The 16,210-nt window shown below is 41.0% G+C and overlaps 1 protein-coding gene across 6 annotated transcripts in view; it reads right to left on the reverse strand.

Annotated features, from left to right (window-relative positions):
* MEIS2 (Meis homeobox 2) overlaps positions 1 to 16,210 on the reverse strand; it is a gene marked incomplete at both ends in the record, with an annotated part of 198,315 nt that overhangs the window by 40,008 nt on the left and 142,097 nt on the right. The window lies entirely within an intron of this gene.

Below are 16,210 nucleotides of genomic sequence, written 5' to 3' on the forward strand. Positions count from 1 at the left end.
TAGACAGATGTTAGGTAAGCAGACAGAAAGACATGTGGATCCTGGAGAATTCTATTTCCTCCAACAACCATTTTCCAGTTCTTATAGGACATGTTCATTTTTTAATGCATTTTTATAGTTGACATTTGAGAAAAAGGTGGTCCTTTGAACAAAGACCACACAGCAGTGCTCAGGAGTCTTCTTACCATGTTTTAGGGTTCAGGTGAGTGTGGATAGAGATAGGAGGAAAGAGTGATGAAATTTGAATACATAAATCTCCAGTTTACCAGAAGAGATCAAAAAGATAATTTTACCACTGCCAACTTTAAACTTTCACACAGGACTTGAGAGTCTTAAAGGTGTTGTTCAGTTCTTACATCCCAACAGTCCTCAAAACATCCTCTCAAACACTGACTCAGTTTACTCCTGGATACAGAAGAAATAAGGATAATAGATCCCACAGGGTGTTAGGTAACTAATTACCACTGGCTAAGAACCATCACAATCTGTGCCATGTAAGTAGCCATTACTATTAAATGGCTGTCACTGTCACCTCCACTCAAAGCCAACCCCGCATCTACATTTCTATTATTTTCTAACTTCCCCTTTTCAATGTTAATAAAATATTTGGCAGCAATGTGTATCACATAAATTCATCAGGGCAGAAAGCTAACATTTTCTTTTAATTTTAACAATGTGCGTACTGTTGGTAACGAATATTGAAAGAAATACAATGCATAAGTAGATTTTACACCACATTAGAGTTGTCCAACTCCTCATGTTTAAAATTTTTCTGCATGACTAGTGCCAGGGAGAAATGCATGCCAGCATAATTATATGAACAGTTTGAAACTTAAACATGTTACAGAGGAGAAGAGAACATGTCCACCCATTTGTTTCCCTCCTCCCTTCACAACAATTCCAAAGAAAAGCCATTTCTTTTCATAGAGTCAAGCTGAAGGCACAAAGCTGTAGCATTCAAAAGATGAGGGGATAAGGGTGGGCTGTTTTACGTACTGTGTAAATCAATACACATGCAAAAAAAATCTCAAGATGATAGTTTAATTAAAATGTGTACGAGGCAATTCATCAGCCTCTTCCCTCGGTGCACCGGCCTCTAGAATTTGCCTTCTGCTTTCTGATCCCTGATGGTTTTAACTCGAAGGCATTTAAAATTTCTCTCAACCGGCACCTTTCTACTTAACTTGTGTTCCTTGTTTTTCTTTATAAACAAAAAAATTGTACTGGCCTTGTGAAGTTTGCTATGCCTCATGGCTTTTCATCTTCTGCATGAGCTTTGCCTAGCATGAAATATCAGGTAGGGATGTACCTGAGAGCAATCAAGTGAGAGGAGAGACAGAGAGACACACACACACACACACACACACAGAGAGAGAGAGAGAGAGAGAGAGAGAGAGAGAGAGAGAGAGAGAGAGAGGGTGGGAGAGAGAGGGTGGGAGAAGGAGGGAGGGAGAGAGGGAGGGGGAGAAGGGAAGGGAGAAAGACAGAGACAGAGACAGAACTCCAAATGTACTTAGTTACAAGTTCATAGCCAGCTAAATCACTAGCAACTGAATGTTACTGGTTATTTCAGTTTAAATGTAAAAATACACATGAAAAGAAAATAACCACTCCCATATCCATCAAAGTGAAAAATCTGCTTAGATTGGAATATACCATAACTTGCCTTAAGTCACCATGTGGGACTCTTAGGATTATTCAATTCCTATTACATGGCATTCTAGGGATACCTTGGCAGGCACATAAAGCCAGTGAACTCTTGGCTCCTTAATAGTTTGACTCCCATTGTAATTGCTTTGTTCGCTGGCTGCCCTGGGTCTTCATAATTGGTTGGAGTCCAAGGTCACATATCCAATATGGCAGTGGCTCCCACTCTTGGCTAATTGTTAAGTTTTTAACAGTAGCTATGTTTCCATTACTGCCCTCCTGCACAGGCCCCCAGCTCTCATTTTCATTGTATCATACAGGTTAAGTGCTCTGTGTTTCCGACAGCCTTGCTCTCTCAGTCCTCCAGTAACCAATTTAATCAATTCTAAATCCAAAACGAAGGTTTCATGCTTCTTAAAAAAAAAGAGCACACATATCCATTTCATTTAACAAATGTATTTAATGGGCTGAAGAGATGGTTTAGTAGTTGAGAGCTCGCTGCTTTTCTAGAGGACCCAGGTTCAATTCCCAGCCATGGAAGCATACAACTGTTTTTTGACTCTATTTCCAGGGGCAGCCTCTTCTGGGCTCTACTGGCCCTGGGCATAAAAAACCCCTGTATGCATACATAAAGGAAAATCAAATTTTAAAATATACTTATAATGTAAAATTTTCAGCCGTGTCTTACTAATTACTTCTCCACCACTCACAAGCTCAGTAATAACCATCAGGGAGGGAGCTTTCATTTTTCTTCAAAATCTAGTAGATAACAGCATTAAGACAAGTGGAGAGCAAGAAGGAGGTGAGGTCGTGTTTTTTTTTTTTTTTTGAGATAATTTAAAGATTGAAATAAGAATCTGGAGGTTTGAGGAGGGGGCTGAGATTACTTATCTTTAAGGCCATTTCTACTTATAATTTATTCATTTAGATGATCTAATATTTAACTTTATTAGCAACTGTCCAGGACTATTATTCCATGTTTTAAATTTCCAATTACCTTTGATAAAGCTTTAGGGCTCTGATCAGTTTTTAACTACATGGAGGGAACATTGTGGTGGCGTCTCTCCTCAAGTGTGAAGACCACATGCCCTTCCTCACGAGTGGCATTTTTTGAACAAGTTAGTGGAGAGACTGTTGTGGGCTGGTCACATCAGTGGATACCGTGACAACAGACAGCCAACGGGACTGCTTTACCACCCTCAAGGAATGACATATACACTTTTACATGAAGCTGAACTTTCTTCAGGTAATGTCTGAAACAGCTTAATAATTGGAAGGGTGCCGATGGTTAACAGTGGCATCCCTTTTTCTGAACACAGTGTTACCAAAAGCTAAGTGAAACCGAGTCTCGCAAGGCAGACGTCCCAGGGAACCATGGGAGAGATTTATTATAAAATTTAGCTCTGCTGTAATGATGATTACACTGACTGTTTGATGTTGTATTTAATGCTCCCCTTAAATAAAGATTTGAGTCATAAAATAATATATTCTCATAAAATGGCTCAGCCTGCTACCCTCGTCTTTCCTGGAGAAATTGTAAAATTTTTCATACATTATTCCAAATATTGCCAGGACTGGCTGATAACAAAGATGGTTCGTTCATTCATTCCATCTGAAAGGGCAAGAAGAGTATCCAAAAGGATTCAGACTCACTGAAGAGCAGAGTTATTTTGGAATTCTAAAGTTTATCTAGTTTAAGGATACCCAGTTCTCCTTGACAAGAAAAACACTCATATGTGGGAGGAGATTTTCTTCATAGAGATGAACTGTGGTTTATCAACACAGAAGTGCAAACCATGAACCTATGGATGAGATCCTTCAGAGATTGATTCTTCAATGAGAAACCAACTTTGGGACTTAGTGAGCAGTTAAGCAAAACAAAACTTGGAGGGGTCCCTGGTTCCAAATGCCAGGGATTTATTGACCAAACTGTGTTTTGGGATGTTGGAGGAGATCACAAATTCTCCACCAACTTAGATATTAAAAGTTATCACTTTTGCAAGTTGCTAAATTTATTTGAAGTTCTATAAGACTTGAGGGCATGTTACAAATGTCTCGCTGGCATGTAAGTGGAATAGTTAGTTATTTCTAGCTGCAAGTTGTAAGCTTTATGCCTTGTTTTGCCTTGTCGTCAGGAACTGACTAAATAGACAATTTGCTAACAAAGGGGCAATGTGTGGAATTCAGTATATATGACAGTAACAGGGCAGGGCACGCTGGCGCACACCTTAATCCTAGCACTTGAGATGCAAAGGCAGGTGAGAATCTCTGTGAGATTGAGGCCAGCCTGTTCAACAAAGTGTGTTCCAGAACATCCAGGGTTACATAGTGAAACCATGGTGCACCCATGTGTACATGCACACACGTATGCATACAAAAAGCAAACAAGAACAACCAAAAAGATAGCATTCACAAATGAAGGTGAGTTGGCCATCTCAAAGGTTCCAAGTTGAATGGGAAAGCCCTTTGACCATTCATAAGGGTATTTACCTTGCAAGAAGAGTTTAATCCAAGCAACTAAGATCAGATATTTCCAGACCCCCATTCAGAAAGCTTAGTAAGATGATATTTCAGTATTCTCCAGAGCTGCCTTTTAAAAGTTTATAAGTTGCTATGGAAGTGTCAGGGAGGGTATCTGAATGGTCCCATGATCTTTGCACTTTAAAGAGATATATAACGTTCCACAACCCTAACTGACCCATCCAACTGGACACTGTAAACTATATGTTGAAATATTGAAATCCTGCCCTGCACAGCACCTTCCCTGATGATGCTCTCATGCAGCTTCCTATGGGGTGCAGACTTGTCAGCAGTCAATGCGGTTTCCTCCCAGTATCCCTGTCACCAAGGTCTCCTCTCCTTCTGGACAGGCTCATCTGCTGTCAGGGTTCGAATAACATCTCTACCCTCAGACTTACCTTTGTCCCCTCTGTGTGGTCCTACCGGGTTTCCTGTTATTCTGACCTCTTCCCCTCTGCTCCCCGGGGCTCATCTCTACGTTTTTTTTTTTTTTTTTTTTTTTTTTTTTTTTTTTTTTTGTGACCTATTGTGAAAACAAGCTCATCTTCCCAGAGAAATCATTAATAACAACCCCTGCTTTCCAATCTGTTGTCATTGTGGAAATCAGCCCCAAGCCCTTGTTCTCTAAAACCTGAGTTTTATTCTCTTCTCACCCCATACTGAATTAGTCCCTAAATCCTGCTTCAGTTTTTAACAATAGCGATAAAAATTGGTTTCTTTTTCTTCATTTTAATAGCTAAGTTTCTGATTCAGGGTTTTGTTTAAGCCCCTCACAGTCTCCTATGACTGGTCTCTCTATCTCTTCTTCTAATCAATTCAAGACACAATGGTTAAAATCATTTTTCATCTTGCTTGCTTTGACTAGATTTTTTTTTTCAGTTCACAGGCTTAGAATAATAAAATAATAGAACTTTAAGAATAGAAAGGACCTTTAAAAAAATCAACCACTCTTGGTTCTTTAATGGATGAGGGAAGAGATACTAAGAAGGATAAATTGCCTGAGATCACACACATTGTCTGGGTTGGAATTAGACCCAAGCTACTGATGATGTCCAGGTTCATTTCCTTCACAGATCACACTGCAAGATGCTGTGTATGAACATTAACATTGTTCTTTCTACTGCTCCAGGGATCTGGGTTCTCTCTCTCTCTCTCTCTCTCTCTCTCTCTCTCTCTCTCTCTCTCTCTCTCTCTCTCTCTCTGTTTTAGATACTTGCAAGTTTATTTTTCAGAAAGAGAGCCATTTTCTTCAGGACTCAATCCCCCTCTTTCATGGCCTCTCACACTGCTATCTGTCTACTAACAACAGTTCCTTCCCTTGATTCAAAATGAACTTCAAATCTAATCTCCTGGAAGAAACAGCTTGCTGAGTGGCCCTCTTGCCCCAATGGATGATTTCAGTGTGTTTCCTTCCCGAGCCTTCCTATTCTAGCCGGTGTGAATTCGGTTTAGTACCAAGTTATGAATACTTACTAGATCTCAGCTCTGTGGTTCAATTCAAAAGCAGAAGAGAAATCTAGAAATTATTTCAGACCATTGGTTTGTTTGCTCTTACAGTCAAATGCCAAGACTCTAACCCACAGCACACTTCAGTGTCATTCTGCTTGCCTCATCCAAAAAGGAGGTTTTGGTCTTGTGTCTGTTTTTGTCTCTGGGTAAATTCTATTGTTAGACTTCGGAAGATATTGTCTAGGAAACTTGGGCAATGGAGGTACTCATCATTTTATTTTCTCCTTTGTTACCAATTTTCTGGTTTTATCTTGGAAACTCAAACCATTTCCACGAAGTACTGCCTTCTCTAAGCACGTTTCCATCTGTCTTAAAAATTTCATTGTACTATACTACAAAGATTTCCCCCCAGTTGTTTAGGAAAACTATATCATTAAAATTATTATTTAAAATTAGTGAACTACTCCCTGGGACTAGAAATTTTTTATTATACAGTAGAATAGAAATTGACTTAAGCGTCATATATAAAATTCTAAATTTATTTTGTGATCCACCTGATAGTACATGGACAGACATTATTTATATGAGGGTACGGACAGTCAAGAATTCCCCTGAGACTAAATTATTGGCCATTCTTTAATTAACCTAGCAGAATATGAATTAAAACAGCAGGACATTAGATCCTGCTGAAGGTCGAGAAGCATCATATTCTGTGTTAGAACTAAAGCTCAAATCCCAAGGGATAGAGCATCCTGAAACTGGTGCCCTAGGTGAGTGCTAAGAAGTATGTACTTGTCACCGTGATGGGACCAAGGTATGGGTTTGACTTATCTGTAGAACTGTGAAGCTGGGGCATATTTTTAGTCTGTGGGTTATGGCCCCATTTCCAGAAAAATCTACCAAGCCTAATGTAACCTAGCAAATCTTTCAAATGAAATAGTCTTGAGGGAGGCGAGTTGTCAGTTTCTGACATATTATTTAGGGCTCAGCTCAGGCTTCATTCTTCCCTCCCTCTTCACTTAAGCCCCTGGCTCACTCTCTGTAAGCGCCATTTTCTAATTAAGGAAAATGAAACTTGTAACATGGAAAAGGGAGACGTGACCTCCCTTGCGAGGCAGCCTCGCTCCTCCCCTCACACCATTAAAAAATAGAATCCAGGGGTGGTGGTGGTGGTTGTTGTTTTTAATTGGTATCACTTTGTCTTTAGTATGAAACGCATGACAATAATTTAGTGAACTCCAGTGTTCCTCTTGTGGCAAATTGATAGCATAATTTTATTATGAGTGGAACAATGACTTCTGGGATCAGGAGAGATTTTCCCAGAACTACACATAACTCGGTTGACTAAATGTAATACGTGGAGAAGGTAATGAAAACGGAGCTGGAGCTCGGCGAGGCCTAGGTGATGCCCGTTTCTCATTCCTGTCAAAGGGCCTACTCAATCAACCACACCTGCAGCTTATTTAATGTCAGAGCCACTAAGCTGACAAAGTGCACTGGGTCGATCCCTTCAGCAATGGCCCTTGAGTCATGTGCTCTCTGGTCTCTGAACCTGACGGGGTCATATAATCCGTGTATGGATTTTAATAAGTCACCTATTATGTTCCCTTTGCTGCTAATTATTTTACACATCACCAGTTTCCTGTTTACTAACGTTGCTTCTGTAACATCATTATGGGGAAAAAAAATATATGAGGAAAGTTAATCCCCTGACTCGGTCTGTTCATTCATCCTGAGGAATTTCTTCTTTCCTCTTTTCCATTCTATGACTCTGGTCCACGCCATAAAACACAAACTCACAAACAGAAAATGCATGACAACAGTCCAGGTTCACAGGAAGCCTGCATATGAAGCCGAATCATTCAGATCCAAGAGTAGCAGGATTCAGTAACTCGTGGCTAAGAAGGTATTTGGAATTTTCCCTGTCTCACCTAGCCTCAGGTAATACAGGGAATAAACCAGCTGTGGCTAAATTCCATCCAGCTTCTTTCTATATATATTTTAAGAAGAGGGAAATTGCTCATGAATCCCCATGCAGGTTTCCAACAGCACCAGAAAATAAAAACTAAGAATCAGATCCACTTAGGAAAACTGGACAAACAAAACACATTTCCTAGTGTCTGCACATTGGAGTCACAGTGGTCTGTTCTACAACAATCGAAATCTTGTTTGAATAAAAGACTCTTCTAAATTTTAGAAAACTATATCTATCGTTATTGAAGGTGGCACAGGTTTCAGATTTAAGTGAAATAAAATCTGAAATGCAGGTTCAAAATAGATGAATGTTTCGCTTTGACATTATCAACAGCATTATACTGTTTGAAGTATGCAAATGCCTGTGGCCAGAAAGACATCATCTTAGCAGACTGAGGGAAGAGAATACCCCTTGTCAAGGAAGACCAAGCTTTTCCTCAAAAGCTGAGTTATAGCCATTAAGTCAGCATCTCTGATAAGAATTTTCACCTTGTGGACTTTGAGGTAGATTTGAATCCAGATCTGGAGAAGAATTTGTTTCCTGTTCTAAGCACTCTGAATTAGGTCTGCTGACGTCATTGTTTCTTATCTAAAGGTTTGTGGGAAGTTTGGAGCCCTAGAAGTCCATGCTAAATAACCTGAAACCTCCGCCTGCTGGGAATTATCTAAAAGATACGCTGTATCTGGAAACAAGGGGAAATGCTCTATCTCCGGGTGTTTACCTTGCCAGGGAAAGAGAGAAGGAACTTTGCGTGTTTCAACCCCAGTGTAGAATGTGAATCTGAGTGAGGGCTGGGGGTCAGCAGCTAATCTCTAGGGAATGACCAGTCAGCACAGACGATTCTGATTCACCCACAAAAACCTAACCAAACCGGAAACAACAGGGGATGTTCTGATTAGAAGAAAAACAATGGACAGGAAAAGAACTCGAGGAAAGCAATATGGAAAGGAAAACCAAAGCCCTCTCTACTTCTCTCCCCACATCTCTAATGATCCTCTCCCCCAAATACAAACTGGCTTTCCTTGTTTATACACTAGGAATAATAGTTCTGAGTGTCCTAACGGAAGGAGGGAGTGGATATTGGGGTGGGCACAAGGAACCCCTACCTACCCCGTCCACTCTCGTACTTGAAAAATCCAACGCAATGAAAACAGCAGCAGTAACAACAAAATACAAGTCCCTGAGATCACGAGGTTAATAGGACCTACATTTACTCATTAACAGAGCAGATTCTCAATTAAGTTATTTTTACAAGGCTGTTCTCCAGTGAGAGAGTGAATGAATGAACTAGTGCAAGGGGTGTGGGCAATCTAAAGACTATTCAGAGAGGACCTCTCTAAAAGCAAAGTTTTGCAAGGTATTTCAAAAGTAGCCAGTAGTGCTGGGAATTTTACTGGAAAAAGCCCCATAGTAATGTATACGAAGGGGACCTCACCAACAGCACTGAAAACTGGACCTGGGAGACAAGGTAGTATTGCTACATTCTAATCTATTTTGTATCGTTTTAATAGCTTCAAATTTCAGGTTCGGTGGAAGCAGTGCACAGGCAAGCTCTCTAGTTTCTACATTCTAAAAACAACTTAAGGGTAACTTGAAAATTCCAATTCCTTGTTGTTTTGTTTTGTTTTGTAAAAATACAACTTTTACTTTATCCCTCTGCAATCAGAGCTAGAAATACTTATTCACTCAGTTGCTATAGGACACATTTGTAATATTTTCAGTGACGTCACTTCACCTCCCCCCCCCAGTGAAAAAGAGTAAACGGTCACATCAATACCATCTTAATGTCAAATCCTGCAGCCGCCCGAGGTGCAGGCTTTTCCTTTCAGAGAAACTATGTAGATCATGCCAGTGGAGACGGATAAAGGACCTATTTGAGCAAACCTTGTCTCTCTTCCAAATACTGGCATAATGAAGCGCAATGCTAGGTGGGTCTCTGTGCCTAAGGCAGGAGCTGTCTGGGGCTCATTGTCTGTGTCAGTGAAAGAGAGAAGGCTAATTCTAATTCTCAAAAAAAAAAAAAAAAAAAAAAAAAAAGAGACACATTATAGGCCAATTTATCTCCTATGATATAGAGACATGAACAACGGTAACTTTCAATATAAGGGATTCTCTCTCTCTCTCTCTGAAAAAAAAAAAAAAAAAAAAACAAAGTAAAACAAAAAAAAAACAATTTAAACATTACTTTAAGGGACTTTTCTTTTTCTTTTTTCTTTTTCTTTTCTTTTTCTTGGAATTGTTTCAAAAAATTCATTGCTTTTTTTTTTTTTTGGTGCTTTCTCTCCAGCACTGTACATTCCTTTAAATGAGAAACTTTTTTTTCTCCTCTTATTGGCATTCTAGCTCAGCAAAGAAATATGCATCCTGAGATAATGCCACCAGCTTGCTATGAAAACCATATTTCATTCTTTCTTTATAAATAAAAAAAAAAGCAAAAGGAAAAAGCACAAAGGGGTGGGTGCAGTTGAACCTAAAGGACTACCTCATCCCCTTTGCTTCCTCCCTGGCTCCTCCTCCCTCATTTTCCTCTTCTGTTGTTTACAACTTTTAAAAGGCTCTTGCTAAGGCTGAGCTGCCTGCCTACATTTGGACTGAATTGAAATTTCTGGAAATGGTTCGTCCATCATTACAGGATAGGAACTTTCTAGAATCAGACAGGGCAATGGGTGGGAGGCCTGGCTGCCCCGGTCCATGAAGTGGCCCTGAAGTTCACTTTTGTTTCTTTTTTGGGGGGGGGAGGGTTGTCAGAATTTCGTACCATGGAATGGAAACGTGGTCTGGTGGCCCCTTCCCTTTTATGGAAAATTGGAAAACCATGTATAGATTCCTAGCTTAACCACTGTTTGACTTCCAAGCCCATTTGATCTCAGGGGAGTCCGTCTAGTTAAGCATGTCTGCTTTTTCTTCTTCCTGTCTTTCCATCTCTCAGCTATCTCACTCCTTCCTTCGTATTGTGGGTCTCCAAGAAATAACAAGAGCTCCCTTTGATAGAGTCCCTGGGTAGAGATGGGAAGATCTATCACTACAGCAGCCAGGGAGGATCTGTGGGGAGGAAACCCACTTGTGGTTAGCAGAAGACAAGCATGAGACAAGTTGGAAGCATTGGGTCCCCTTGGCTTCTCTACCTCTCTTCCAGAGACTGGGTGTTTCTGGCACAGAGACCCTAGAGAGAAACCTCTTACTCACCTCCTGCTCTCCACACTGTGGTTCAAAAGCATGCCTTTTTTTTCTTTTTAAATTCGTTTCCTCAGCATTGGCAATCTCAGCACATTAAATGCTGACAATGAATCTAGCACCTGGCAAATCTGACTTGAGATTCAAATGGATTTTTTACTCTGAAACATAGACGTTACTTGGAAATCCTCACTGCAGACGGCAGCTATGCCTTTAACAAATGGTCGTGGTGGAAATTGCTGAGCAGAAAGAGGACATTTTGTTGGGCAAGCTTTGCTCTGTCTAGGTCTTTCTCAACCCCACCTCCCTGGTTTATCACTCAATCCTTCGGTCCTTTCTCTCTTGAGATAAAAGTGTCCAGCTGTCCCGGTGCCTCATTAACATTGCTTGCACCACTGGTCAATTATTCCATATGCTTGCTGCAGAATTATGCCCTCCGTCCCCAGCTTACTCCTGATGTCCTAATATTACAACGTATTTCCCGGTGTCTACTCTCTTGGCGGTGGGAGGACAACAAACAGGTGCCCTGGAAAATGACGTCCCCTTGCTGGAAAGAGGTCCAACCGTTTTGCCCCTCTCTGCATCCTACTAATTAGGCTTCAAGATGAACTGGGAAACTCACTGGCATAAGCCTGCAAGCAATTGGCCCTCCCAAAGTCCACCTAGAGCGTGAAGGTGGTTCTTCAAGTCAAGCATCTATGCGAACTTGTCTGAGACAATGGACTCCTAGAGAACATGACTCTGTCCCTCAGGCTGCAGCCGGCTGCACTTTAATCAGGACTTCGGAGCCCCAACTGTGTTGCCTTTGATTCTCAGAGTGTCCATAATCTACACCCTACTTTATCACAAGTGTCCTTTACACTAGCACTGTTCCATTTCACACACAAGCAAGCCAAGTCACCTGCGCTGGTGTCTGGGAAGGTGCTGAGTCATTTTAAAGCTGCAAGGGAAGGCAGCTATGAGGAAGGTTCACTGACTCTCGGGAGATTCTCAAAAGTCCTTCAGTCTTAATGGAACAAAGTCCTGTACCTTCTTCAAAAAGTGTCATGGGGCCAACCTGAAGCACTACAAGTCAAACTTCTTCCTTCTATGCGGGTGTTGATCAATTAGAGATGTTACAATGAACATGGTTATTGTGATGGGTAGATGGCCAAGCAGGACGATTAGTGGTTCGTCTTAGTTTGAGAGTTTGTGTAGGGCATTTATCTATTATACAAAGAGATTCTCTGGACCACCTTCACCGAAAAGCTCCTTGACTTAAGTTGCATTTGGGGTGCCTGAAACCTATCTTCTAGGAAGAAATAAATCCTAGGTTACCTGCTCAGCCCTGTGGACTTTGGATATTGTTTTGTACTTGGTTATAATTACTATAATCTCATGAATTTTAAAGAGTACAATATAATTTCTTCTTTTAAAAATTAATCTGGAGCTGGGTACAATGTCTCATGTCTTTAATTTCAGAACTTTGAAGTCAGAGGCAGATTTATGTGAGCTCAAGGCCAGCCTGGTCTATAAAGCAAGTTCCAGATAAGCCAAGGCTACATAGTGAAACTTTCTCAAAAGAACAACAATAATAATAATACAGAGACCAAATGCAGTTGTATGTGCCTGTAAGTCCAGAACTCAGGTGGACAGGTGAGGATTTTGAGTTCAAGGCCAATCTAGACAACATAAGGAATTGTGGGCAAGCAAGACCCTGTTTTAAAAATAAGAAAATTAATTTATAGATGAGAATTTTAAGTAAATATTACAACTACAATATAATTCTGGTGTTTGGTTGCATGTGAACATTGAATGTATTGTGATTTAGCTAAAAGGAAGTCACATTTTCTTTCTCTGGTGTGTGTGTGTGTGTGTGTGTGTGTGTGTTTGTGTGTGTTTGTGTGATGTGCGTGAGTGGTTTTTGTGTATATCAGTGTAGTATACACATACCATAGCGAACATGTGGAGGTCAGCAACCTTGGAGGTCAGTCCTTGACTTCCACCTTGTTTGAGACAAGGTTTCTTTGTTGTCTGCTGTGTAAAGTAAGGGCGGTAGTCCCCGAGCCTGGTGGCTTCTCTTGTCTGTACTGCTCATTTCACGTTAGACCACAGGGACCTCAGAGGGAACTACTATTGCCAGGCTTATCTGGGCTCTGGGGTTAGAACTCGGGTTCTTTCATTTTTATGACAAGCACTTGACCCACGATGCCTGACCTTGAGCTTGGATTTCCAAGGCAAAACTTAACTCTGTACCCCAAATTGGCCTGAAACTCACTACACACCCCAGGCTAGTGTTGAACTCAATGGATCCTGCCTGCCCCGGTCTCAGAAGTCCTAGTGTCACAGGTGTGAGGTACAATGCTCAACTGCCTCTTCTATAACGTCATCTTGGAGAGGAAGTCGTACTTGAGCAGTTTATTATTCATGGACTTCTGAGAGATCATTGTAAGGGAAAATGACATTGGTGTCATAATCTCTGATCCCTCTGAAAGTCGAACTTCTGTTTGGTTTTGTCATCGTATTCCAAACATTCTCTCTGTAAATACAACTGAAGAGGTCTCTGGGGTCATTTCTAATCTGGGCTACAAAGACCCAACACAACTTTAATTCTCTGAGTTATCTCTCAAACTTCCACACTGCCTATTTGTTTAGTTCCTAATTACTGATGGTCTTCACTGGCCTGTTGTTACTGCTTCTTGTTCTCATTAGGTACGGGTGGCCATGTTCTGTTGCTTATTAACTGTAGATGACTATATTCTAAGTCCCTGGGTGTAACCCTTGTGTATTGTAAGACTGGACTCTGGTCACAACTGGCTGATTCGGGGAGGCTTTAATGTTTAGAAACCATTTGTTTTTTTTAATTATTTTTATTTGTCAGTGTTTATGTGTGTATTTACATGTGTGTCCGGTACGCATGCATTGGGGATATGCCTACAGAGACTTGGAGGTACAGACTGCTGTGATCTGTCTAACTTGGGCTCTGGGGATCAAACTTGAACACTCTGGAAGATCAGCAAGTGCTCTTAATCACCGAGCATCTCTCCAGCCTCAGGAGATACTTTTGATCCACCTTTTATTTCCTGAGAATAACAGTTGTCAGGGTCTAAAATGCTCTTTTATTGTCCCTTCTTCTTGCCATTCTATGCATCTGAGGTCTGGGATTCTGAAGCCTCCTGAAAGAGGTTAGTCAGCACTGTTTCAAAGGTGACTTTGTCAAGGCAGTGGATGGACAAACTCAAAATGTATCAGTGTGAGGTGTGTTCCTCTTCAGCTTCCCTTCTGAAATCCCCAAATGGGGGGCCCCTGTCTTCAACTCTTGACAGTGCTTCGGGGGAACTTGAGGAGCCATCCTCATGAGTCACACCTTATTATCAAAGTTATGGTAGCTATTAGCTAAGAATTGGACCTAAGGGCAGGATTACAGAAATTTTTCAGAAGGAAGTGTGAAAATTAGAAAGATGGAATCATTTTGTAGAGACAGAGGTGTCAACGTTTATCCCATATTACGGCAAGTGTGCCACATGACAGACTGTCGTGTCCGCAGCCTCGGCAAATGTGGCCCAGATCACAGAGAAACAAGACACCCGAAATATCACACCAACTGAACTCCTGCACATGCCTTGGGGCTCTGTGGAATTCAGAAAAGAAGGGTCCTTTCTTCCAGGTCCCAGCCAGGTGTCTGTGAGGAGGGCTGGTCTTTAGATAGAGAACTCAGTTGGCTTTTCTCTTCAAGGGCAATGACTACATCAAAAACTGCCAGGGACAGATGACATGTGACAGTGTTTTCAAAGAAAGGTCAAATGTCAATGCCAACTATCAGCGTAGAAACATCCCCTCTCCCTCAAAAATTCCCACCACAACATCCCTGAATGTGACCCAAATTTACAAAAGCAAAACAAAACAGCAACAACAACACCACAAACCAACCACATTGCTAAAGGGATGTTAATTGTACCAAGCACCGTTGGATATGCAGCAGCTTACACTGGAGACCAGCATGTTATAAAACAATACGTGGGGCTGAGTCCTAAACCTAACTCAGACATGTTTATTGTTTCAGACCACTGATTACTTGAACTGGGAACAGGGATGAGAATGTATACGCCGACGCGCGCTACATTTATATCAGGAGGCCCCTACCAACCACAGTCTCACCCCAGAGATTATAACCTTCATCCCAGGATTAGACTCTAAAGGGTATCTTCAAATGTATATAGCTCCAATCTTTAGGAGAAAATTAAAGAGACTCTTAGTCTGTATTGTCTATCCTTTCTTTCTGCCTCTCTTTTCGGGCTAGCAGTTTATTTCTGCATTAATCACCCTGACAGAAGCAAGGCAACTCAATTTTCTGCTTCTGTAGGTAGGCACATCACTTTCTGTACAACAGTGGGCATGAAAAGGACTGCAGCTAAGCTTTGGTTACTGGTGTAATTGAAATGCTATCCACACTATAGGGTGCATTAAAGTCAGATAACGACAGTTCCTGTGGCCAATTTAAGTAGCTTGACTTCCCTGGGAAAAAAAAAATTGCCTGACAGATAAGGCAGACAAACTGGCTAATTCTCCAAGCATGTCTCTCATTGTGATCCTAGAAAAATGAGAAAAAAATGAATCACAGAACCACAAAATCAATTGACCCTCGGGTAGCTCATCAGGCAGTGAGCCCGATAAACCTAAAAGCTTTGTTAATGTCTGCCTGCCTGTATCCCACAGATAGAGCACTTTGTAAATGAACCTGCTTTGATAAATATATTAAGGGAAGCTGTGAATAAAGCCAGAGACTTCTCATTTGTAAATACAACCTCTGCTACATGGAATTAGAATGATAAAGTGGAGTTCCATGTAATTAAGTTTGTATAAGGCCTGAAATCCGTGCAAATACTTCCCCTGAATTTTGAAAGAAAACTGTCAGTTCAATTAATCTGAACATCACCCCAAGAATGTACAGGACAAAATTAAGCTGCTGATAAAACCTGGGCCAGTATTTTGATAAGTAATTCCTATATCATTTCTTGGCCACTGTGATCATTTTATTTAATCCCTTACCCCTCCTCTTTCCTCAGTTACCCTCTAAGCCATGGCCCATATAGCACCATACAAGTAATCTAACGCACAAGCCAAAACTGGAAAAAAAGCCTTCTCTTCTATTAAAAAATATCGTAAATAAATACCTATGGGGAGGTGTCTGCATTGTTCCTGAGAGTCCTTCCCAGAAACAAAAGAAACCCTTCCCAGAAATAGTGGTTGTATGTAAGCATTGTGAAAAAACAAATAAACAAAAAAACAACCAACCAACCAACCAACCAACGAACCAACCAAATAAACAAACAAAAAAACCCAAAACAAAACACAACCCACGGGCAACGGTATTTGACCGGAACAAGTCAGACAGAATTTGTGATTTGACTGGAGAATTTTAAAGCATTAGGGATGAGGAAAGTGGGCTTAGGGGAGACGAGAGAG

This window comes from Micromys minutus (assembly GCF_963924665.1).
Source record: "Micromys minutus genome assembly, chromosome: 17".
Taxonomy (NCBI): Eukaryota; Metazoa; Chordata; class Mammalia; order Rodentia; family Muridae; genus Micromys; species Micromys minutus.